Genomic DNA, 10,762 nt, shown 5'->3' on the forward strand with positions numbered 1-10,762 from the left:
AGAGGTTTGATTAGCGGAGCCTCCCTACCTAGACACCACCTCAGAGAGGGGCCAGGACCGCCCCCGTCCGCTACGCCAGGCAGGAACCCTGGGCTCGGCCCGGGCCTGGCCATACAGCGAGCCCTAGCGGGGAAGGCCGGCCCCGCACCTCGCCAGGGACCCCCCGTTGAATTCCGCACTGTCACGGCTGGCCCGCTTGACCCTCCTGGGAGCCCCTGTTGGTGCCGGGGAACTTGTCCATGTCACTTACAGCCCCCCCCCCCCACACACACACCCTTTGTGCGGTGAGAGAGGCGTTGGGTTTGCTAAGCAGCCAGCAGTTTATTTTCTTGGGACGCTCCGGTGAGTTGGGTTGATACATTTGTCCGTAGGCAAGAAAGCCCTGAGGGGAGACTGACCTCCCCGTGTCTCCCCCCCGTTAGAGATGAGGCATGCTGGCAGAGAAGTGCCTGTGGCAAGTTTGCCCTACTGCTGCCCTGTCATACCGTTAATTTGCCAGGGCTGGCTAGAGACCTTTCTCCAGCCCTAAATCAGTAAAAAAAAAAATTACACCAAAGCAAATTAGTTCATTAACTAACTTGCATAAAATGGTTTTGTGACAGTGACTTAATGCCCCTGTTTTTTCTCCTCAAAATTGGTGACCCTCAAAGGCTAGAAGGGCACTGTGATCATCTAGTCTGACTTCCATATAACACTGGCCATAGCACTTCCCTGAAATAATTCTTGTTTGGCTGCTTTTCTAAAAGATATGCTCTATTTCAGGGGTGGGCAAACTTTTTGGCCCAAGGGCCACATCTGGGAATAGAAATTGTATGACAGGCCAAAAATGGTCACAAAATTGGGGTTAGGGTGCAGGAGGGGGTGCGGGCTCCGGATGGGGGTGCAGGCTCTTGGGTGGGACTGGGGATGAGGAGTTTGGGATGTAGGCAGGGTGGATTTGATTTAAATCACTCATCAGGAAGACTGGATTTAATCACGGATTTCTATATAAAAGTGTATTCTTGTTGGGTGTTATAACCTTAATACATATTCTTCACAGCTCAGAGATAGATGTAGGTTTCATTTTTAGAATCTGCCATCTCAAGTGACAATCTTAAAACAAATATTTTTCTGACACCTTCACCCAGAAATGTATGAGTACACAGGATATTACCTCAGTGTACAGTATTGGTGAGACCACTATTGCATTACTATGTCCAGTCCACACTTCAAAAAGCCTGTTGTAACATTGGAAAGTATTCAGAGAAGAGCCTAGAGAATAATTTGAGGACCGAATAAATAGCCTTATAAAATGTTTTGGCTTGGGTTACGGAAGATGTCCGATAACACTATCATTATGTTCCTTTCTGGCCTTAAAATCTATGCAATACCAAATAAGAAACTTCCCCTGTACCTTAAGTCTTTAATTTAGCACAAAAATAATGCATTTAATATTAATTTATTAAACCTTATAACATCATTATTCTAGACTTTAAGACCAGAAGGGACCATCATGATCATCTAGTCCAGTGGTTCTCAACCAGGGATACATGTACCCCTGCAAGTACGCAGAGGTCTTCCGGGGGTACATCAACTCATCAAAATATTTACCTAGTTTTACAACATGCTACATAAAAAGCTCTAGCAAAATCAGTACAAACTAAAATTTCATACAAACAATGACTTGTTTATACTGCTATATATACTATACACTGAAAAGTAAGTACAGTATTTATATTCTCTATGATTTATTTTATAATTCTATGGTAAAAATTAGAAAGTAAGTAGTTTTTCAGTAATAGTATGTTGTGACACTTTTTTGTATTTTTGTCTGATTTTGTAAGTGAGGTGAAACTTGGGGGTACGCAAACATCAGACTCCTGAAAGGGGTACAGTAGACTGGAAAGGTTGACCTCCTCATTGCAGGCCACAGAACCACATCCACCCACTCTTGTAATAGACCCATAACCTCTGGTTGAGTTACCAAAGTCCTCAAATCATGTTTTTAAGACTTCAAGTTACAAGAATCCACCATTTACACTAGCTTAAAGCTGCAAGTGACATATGCCTCATGCTGCAGAGGATGGCAGAGGCCTTGATATTTTTTCACCTACCTGACCTGGGGAAAGACCTTCAGCATGGCAAGATCCAGCAGCCAAGTATCTGGGAAAGAATTCTCTGTAGTAACTCAGAGTCCTCCCATCACTCGGAGCTACTGAGAACTTCTTTTCCTGTTGGGTGCCAACAAAAAGGGATTTAAGATAGAACTTTGCCCCACATGCTTCTTTTACTACCTTAAATTTTGAAAAGACATCAGCTGTAACTTGAAGTAACAGGGACTTTCAGGGAAAGGAGAGGGAGGAAAAAAGGCCCTTCAGATGTTGGTGTGGGAAGCTGTGGCTTATGCAAAGTTTGCCCACAGTTTTTAAGGTGCAAGTTGGTGAGAAGTATTTATTCCTTCAGATAAGAGTTGGAAGTGCCACTCTTGGCTTCTTTGTGTAGGAAATATCTAGTACCCAGAGCTGTCACCTAACTGTGGGGCACCCTCTTGACCCACCACTAACCCTAAATGGAAAATACCACTTGATCCCAAGCCCTCCTAGCTCCTGGTCATCATTCAGCCCTAATACCAACTATGGCACTGTCCCGCCATCTAGTCCCCATCCTAACCCTGGCCCAGGCCCACAAACTGGCTCCATCACTATCCCTAGCCTAGTGGGATGCAAAAATAACCATAGCCTTTTGGCACCAACCTTTGTACAGGATAATCATTCAGCTTCATCTCTAAACCCTAGATTGAGGGTGGGTGGGGGTGTCCCCCAAAGTGTAACCTGTGCTTGGAGCCAGCAATAGGTCAGAACGTTAAACTTAACCAAAAGCAATTGATAGTCCACAGAGATTAGTACCAGTGGTCTAGTATTAGGCATGGGACTGATGGTAGTGTTTAGTGTTTACAGACTGCATGTTATCTGTAGTTAGGGATACTAACTATAAAGGCAACTAATAGTCCATGGATGATCATACCAATCTAGGAGTAGGAATTTAGACAAATTATGGTCTCTGTAGACAGTAGGACTGAACCCAGTAGAAGGTCTCTGGCGAGGATTATGGTTGGCCCCGAATGGAAGCTGCTGTTGGTGAGGGACTTGGTTTCATCACCCGGTTACTGTAAACTGTCTTCATTCTGTTGGACTGTGCCTTGGTCCTCTGTGTTGCTCATTTACCTAGTTTCTTCTATTGCTTGTGCATCAGGCCAGCTGATGTCAGAGACTGTCCATCTGTTTCTGGATGGCCTTTGCCCAGACTGTCTGGGTATGCTGTTTGCCTATTGCGCAGTTGCCTTCAGTTTCGTCTCTCTTGCTGTATCTACCTCATATGACCTGTGTCCTATTGCAACGTGGACTGTTGCCTTTTGCCATTGCTTTGTGACTATTTGATGGTTAGACCCAGACATACTCACCTGTGCATAGTAGCCTCAAGTCCTTGTCTCCTTGATTGTAGCAGGCTGCTTAACTCTTAGCTTGGCAGACTCTTGTCCGTTGTTCCTCCTTTAGGCTGGAGTAGGTAAGGATTTGATTTTAACAATATCCTTGATTCCTTTTAGCTATAGAACTTTTTTAAGGAAAAAGCCTCTGTCTGACAGTTTCTTAGATGGCATTAGAAGATGGTAATAATTGCCCTTTTGGAGGGAGGGGAGTTGAAAGAGAAAGTCAGTTGAGATGAGCTGGAGCTAGGGTGACCAGACAGCAAGTGTGAAAAATCGAGACGGGGGTTGGGGGTAATAGGAGCCTATATGAGAAGACCCAAAAATCGGGACTGTCCCTATAAAATCGGGACACCTAGTCACCCTAGCTGGAGCGGTGGTTGTTGCTGTTGTTTAAAGTCTTAGAAAAGAAGACAAAGCCACACACAAGAGGAGAAAAGACCAGACGAAAGAGAGAAATGCAGCTTCTTTCTGTAGTGCTGACTCCTACTTGCAACCTTACTTCTAGAGCAGCGGTCCCCAATGCGTTGCCTGCACCCACCGGGACATTTATGTGCGTCCGCCTAGTGCCCAGCAGGCGAGAGAAACCGGTGGGGGGTGGGGGGGCACTGCGGGTGCTGGTGTTCTGTCCCCGGCAGGCGCAGGGCCGCGGCTTCTCTCCGCGCTGCCCAGAACTGGCCCTCCACCCTGCCCACCCCCCCAAAAATAACGGTTTGGACTGCCGCCGCTGGAACTGCCAAAGTGTGCAGAAAAACCCACCTGAACTGCTGAAGCGGGGGAGGGGGGAAAAAACCCGCTTGGACTCTGCTGCCCTAAGAATGGACGGAATGCCACCCCGTAGCATGTGCTGCCCCAGGCACATGCTTGCTCCGCTGGTGCCTGGAGCCGGCCCTGTATGTGAGTATTCTTCTGCTGCACTGATATTGCTGTTTTCTTGTGCTTTGCGATTTATTATTTTTTTAACATTTTGCCCCAAAGTGAGTGATTCAAATAAGACAACATACGTATTATATCAACGCAGAGTGGGAAGAATCCTATTGTTTTATTGAAAATAAAGGGAAATGTGTTTGCTTATTGTGCGGTGGTACTGTTGCAGTGCCAAAAAAACATAATGTCGAACGCCATTTCCAAACTAATCATGGCTCTTTTGACATTAGCCATCCACTTAAATCTGCGTTGAGAAAGGTTTGATTTGAGTTGATTAATTTTCTTCTATCTGCCTAGCAATCTGTTTTCACTAGACAAGTGGTAAAGTCTAAAAGTGCTACTATTGCTTCCTTTAAAATTGCTCATCTGCTCGCAAAGAAGAAAAAACCCGTTCAAGATGGTGAATTGTTGAAGGAAGCATTTTTGACTGGTGCTGATTGCCTGATTTAAGGATTTCCTAACAAGTGTGAGATTTTGTCGGCAATACAAGACTTGTAGTTATCAGACAATGCAGTTACGAGGAGGATACATGCAATTTCAAGCAACATGCAAACTCAGCTAAAGGATGACTTCGAAATAGGTGAACTGGTTTTCACTGCAGTTCGATGAGTCGACAGATATATCGGATGCAGTGCAGTTGGCAGTTATGGTGAGGGTGGTATTTAGTGACTTCACCGTAAAAGAAGAGTTACTAAAAGTATTGCCTATGAAAGGGCGAACAAAAGGTGAGGACAGCTATAATTTATTCAAATCATATGCAACATCAATTAGTATGCCACTACACAAGCTGTCTGCAATCACCACTGATGGGGCACCAGCAATGATGGGCAGCACCAATGGATTCATTGCACTCTGCAAGAAGAATGAATCCTTTCCAAACTTTGTCTTCTCATTGCATTATCCACCAAGAAGCTTTGTGCATCAAAGTTCTTTCTTTTCAACATGTCATGAAAGTAGTTATTAAAATAATTAACTCTATTCGAGCGAAACCTTTGCAACAGTGACTTTTTAAGGCCCTGTTGGAAGATTTTGATGATAAACAATCTGATCTTGCACACAGAAGTACGATGGCTGAGCAAAGGTAAAGCTCTTGCACGTTTTTTAAGCCTAATTGAAGAGATCAAAGAATTTCTGAAGTCCACAAATCAGAACTTTGAGCAACTAGAAGACTCCAGCTGATTAATGGACTTGGCTTTTCTTGCCAACATCACTGACAAATTGAACATTTTAAATCTTGAGCTCAAGGGAAAAGACAAACATGTGGCTCATGTAAAATCATTCAAAGCAAAACTGATCTTATGGATGTCACATATGAAGACGAAGTCTCTCGTACATTTCCCAAGTATGAAGAAAATGGTATGCGATGGTGATTTTAACCCATCACCATTTGTTATCCACATCAAACACTTCTGGAACAATTTGAAAAGAGATTTCAACAGTTCACCATCATTGAGCCTGTAGTTGCCTTTCTTGTGAATCCTTTCACTTGCCAAATAGAGGTAACAGAAATGGCTACATCAATTGCGAGTCTCATTCAAGTAAGAACAGAAGACGTGGAACTGGAGATTTTGGACCTTCAAAATGATATTGTTCTAAAATGCTGCACAACAGATGAAAACTTTCGGAATCTGGTTGACCGAAAAAAGTTTCCTGCCTTAAGATTTTATTTTGTATGCTATATTTTTTTATTTCGGTTCCACTTATCTATGCAAAGTTCTGTTTTCAAAAACAAACATCATAAAATCAAAATACAGATCTCGGCTTATAGATGCCCCTCTTGCTTACAAACGGGAATATCATCCTACTCTCCCAACTACGAAAAATTGGCTGAAGAAATGCAGTGTCAAAAATCACACTGACTTTATTAGAAAAAACACGTGAATTAATTATACCTATTTTCCATTAAGTGCTGATGAGTGCGTATGATTAACTTGCGTTTAACTTTTTTGTTTTTATTGAAATCCAGATACAAGTAACAATACAAAGAATATTTTTTAATTAACTATAACTGGCTATCTATGTTAAAGTAAGAATAATAAGTATATTTGGACCAGCAGTTCAACAATGTTTTACTTTTTAAAAATAAATAAGATGAAAACTGTTTGATATTTATTTTGTAAAAACTCCTTAATTTTCTTACAGGTAGATAAAAAAGAGCAAATTCACATGGTATGGTGAAAGTCATTGCTGAATAATTTAATACCTTTTTGCATGTAAAATTACCTTTTTTATCTTATGGATTCATATAACCTCTACCTCGATATAACGTTGTCCTCGGGAGCCAAAAATCTTACCGCATTATAGGTGAAACCGCATTATATCGAACTTGCTTTGATCTGCCGGAGTGCGCAGCCCTGCCCTCCCCGGAGTACTGCTTTACCGCGTTCTATCAGAATTCGTGTTATATCGGGTCACGTTGTATCGGGGTAGAAGTGTATTATGTAATATTAAATATGATGATTTTCGTATTATTGTACAAATACAAAATAACCCTTGAAAAATTGATGGTTCCCGCCACACTCTTCTGGAAACATGAATATGCTATTGGCCACAAAAAGGTTGGGGACCACTGTTCTAGAGGAAACACTGCCCAGCACCCGGAGAGTTGGCAAACTTGTACCAGCATCAGGCTGTTGAGGGCATTGCTTTTAGTGATTATTCTGGTCACAGCCTTATAGCAGTGTATGCAGTCTTGGCCAGCTAAGTCAGACCCTTATTAAACAGAAGAGGGATAGGAAAGATAAATCAGGTGGAGAAGGAGGAAAAACACACAAAGGAAGGGGTAACAGCAGGAACCGGAGTGTCTCATGCCAGGCAATGCTCAGGATTAAGTCAGAGTCAGTGGTGATACCATCTAGGTCCCTCTCTGGCCCAGTCTGGGCAGAATTATCTCTCAGGAGCAGGATGACAAAGGCCCAGTGGTGTCATGATGCATTGTGACGCCAAGAGATTGTGAGGATGGTAGTCATGATGGTGAAGCTCACTCCTTGATTGCCCAGTTCCCAGCCAGCCTGCTTGATTCTCCCCCAGCAGTCTTGTTTTAAGGACTACAAAAGTGAGTTATGGGTAGAATATGCCACACCCACATTATTTTGTCTGCCAATTAGACTTAATTTCAGATACACCTGATTCACTGAGTTCAAGTCCACACTTTTCTTGTCTTAAGATCCCATCTGGTAAACAATCCTACATTTGTATCAGCAGGCCTTTTTGTTTGGACTAATTAAATCTGTCTGTCTGTAGTTTTTGATGACTTACATAACATTGCTTATAACAGGTAGAGTTGGACTTTTGTTACCTTGGCCAGCTTAGAGCAGGGGTGGCCAACCTATGGCTCCCGAGCCACATGCAGCTCTTCAGAAGTTAATATGAGGCTCCTTGTATAGCACCAACTCCAGGGCTGGAGCTACAGGCGCCAACTTTCCAGTGTTCCGGTGCAGCGCTCACTGCTCAACCCCCGGCTATGCCACAGGCTCTGCTCCCACTTCACCCCTTCCTGCCCCCTCCCCTGAGTCTGCAGTGCCCTCGCTCCCCCCTCCCTCCCAGAGCTTCCTGCACACCACAAAACAGCTGATTGGGAGGGAGAGCGAGGTGCTGATCGGTGGGGCTGTGAGTCGGTGGGAGGCGCTGGGAGCAGAGTGGGGGAGCTAATTGGGGGTGGGGGTGCTGCTGACCTATTACTGTGGCTCTTTGGCAATGTACATTAGTAAATTCTGGGTCCTTCTCAGACTCAGGTTGGCCACCCCTGGCTTAGAATACAGGCCTCTGCACAACAAATATCTTGTGACTTTACTACCAACTCTACATTCCCATTTGCTTTTTAGGTACCTAGGGGAAGACCTCTTGTGCTCAAACTCCCATTTGGTGCTGAATTTTTTGAATTCTGTTGTAGTATACTGAGCACCGATTGTCAGAGCAGAATGTTTCAGGTGTGCCATACCTTGCGAAATGTGCCTTGTTTCACACAGTTCTTGCCTGAGTTTCTTCCAGATACTCCAATTTCTCGTGGTGGACTATTATACTGTGACCACATAGTTCCTGTCAGTAAAAGTGTACAGGTCTATGTAACAGTAGCTGTAATGTTCTGAACAAATCTGGCTGAATTTTAATTCAGCAAGGTTTAACTTAATACCCTTGGGGTACATTGTATTACAAATGCAATTGTGTATGTGGTGGTATGGCATTATATGTACCTTCTTTAGTAGGGAGAGGTATGCTAATTAACTTCCTTCGTTATCAGCTTTTGGAGCAACTCCCCTGGAGAGATGGGTGTATATATTTGTTCAAAGTGGATTCTCCAGAGGCCAACCGACCAGGAAATGACTCTTGGATAAATAGCTTGAGTTTAAACTGACTTGGTACCATCTTGAATCAGCACATTGGCAGGACCCTGCTCCGCAAAGGGCCACAATCCTTCGGGTAGGGTTGGAAGGACATGCCAGAATTCATGTTAGTGGGAACTCTGGTAAATTTATTCCTAAGATTAAAAGTATTATAGAGAAACATACTAATAAAGTAGTTTTTGCTTAGAAAGTACTGTGTGGTAACTTATATCTTCAGCAATCCCCTTGGTACCAGTATCTGAAGAGAAAGCAAGCAGGTCTTTTTAGGCAGATTCTCTTTGCTGGGAAATTCACAGTGAAGGCAGGGAACTGTGTGGCCTGGACATTCCCTGGTCCGAAGGGAGTGAGATGTGGGTCTCCACCCAAAAGAGACAACAGGTGGGGAGCTGGAATCCTGAGCAGGGCCGGCTCTAGGTTTTTTGCTGCCCCAAGCAAAAAAGTCCCGTCCCCCCCCTCCCCGCCCTTAGAGAAAAGCCCTTTTTTGGCTTTTACACATGTTTGCACAGCACCTGATTTGCGTTGTTTTCCACTCTGCTCAGCAATGGCTGATGATGGCTCTTTAACCTCATTCCAAGGGCATCTTTTAGATTCAAAAGAAAGATGGGGCTTGTATTCTTACTTGGTTTACTGGGGGCAACTTGTCTTATTAAAGGAGAATCTCTTTTTGCATTTTGCTCTTCTTTCAGCGCATGCCCCTCCAACTTCACTTCCCACCCAGACTGGAAGCGAGATCAGAGTTTCACTCGAAGTCCAAAACCCACAAGTGTTTCCTCCCCCCACTTCTCCCACCTTTCGGTAAAAGGCTTCTGGTGTCTTTCCCTTTCACCTTAATTGGAAGGAATGTCCCCTGACTCCCCAGTCCCCGCTTTCCCATCACCACCCTCCTTCCAGTGACCTGCTCCTGTAGCGAATGCCTCATGTCCAGGGTCGGTAAATATCCTACAAATCAAAAGGGAAGTGGGGGGGGGGGGTGTGGAGGGGTGATTAGGACAACGGGTCTGGGGTGCCACTCAGTCTGTCCCAGAGCCATGAAAAAAACCTCACCTGGACAGTTCAGCTCCTAAATCTCGCTCTCCTCTTCCAGTCCACGTTCGCTTAGAGGACAGGGTCGATGCACGTGGGATCTAGCTGTCACGCTGAACTTCACTCTGGAGATCCATAAACCAGCTATTTGTTCTCTCCCCTCAGATGCCTTACTGCGTTCTTACATTACAAACCATTGCGGTTACAAGGCATCCCAGTGAAGGGACCCTGCATTGGCTTACACGTCTGTGCTAGCCCCTATGTGCTCTCCTCTTTCCAGATGTGCTGGCCCCTTGCACACCCCCAAAATTCAGGATTGAGGGCTTCTGAGTTTGATGCAAACTGGTTAGCTTGGAAACAGTACCGATTTCTGTTTAAACCCTACATGGATTCAAGCCCAGAGAAGTAAACCTGATTGGAAACAGTGAGGTCTGCGTTCGGAGAGGTTCTTGATCTCAGCTCCATTGGGATTTTGAAAGTGGCTCTGCAAACCCTTCCTAGCCTGAGTAATCCTTACCGCACAAATTGTTCCACCGGAGCCAGTGGGGTCAGTCCCATTAGTAAGGATGGCAAGATCTTAAAGAGAACTAGACCCTGCAGAAATTTGTCTGGTCCAGCCCCAGGCTCTGTTCCCAGCACCTGAGCTCCTTCTAGCTTTCCATGCACCCAGCTTCTCTTTTCTAGTGGACAATTGTACAGTAAACCTGGTGAATAGTGAGTAAGCACACAGGCAGGTGCTCTTTTCCTTGCAATACCCGAAAGCCTCAACTCCTGGAAGAGGATGGCGGGAATGCTGCCTCTGGAAATGAGCCGCCCCAAGCACCTGCTTGTTTTGCTGGTGCCTAGAGCCGGTCCTGATCCTGAGAGTGGGTGCCCTTGCTGGAGCACTAAAGGGAAATAAAGGTGCAGTTTCCCTGAACTGTGACCTCATATTCCGACCTTTCCCTAAGTAGGGATGAGATTTCATGAGGCTGCAGCGTCCCTTGTTGTCAATCACTATACTCTT

Source organism: Malaclemys terrapin, chromosome 11 (assembly GCF_027887155.1).
Source record: "Malaclemys terrapin pileata isolate rMalTer1 chromosome 11, rMalTer1.hap1, whole genome shotgun sequence".
Taxonomy (NCBI): domain Eukaryota; kingdom Metazoa; phylum Chordata; order Testudines; family Emydidae; genus Malaclemys; species Malaclemys terrapin.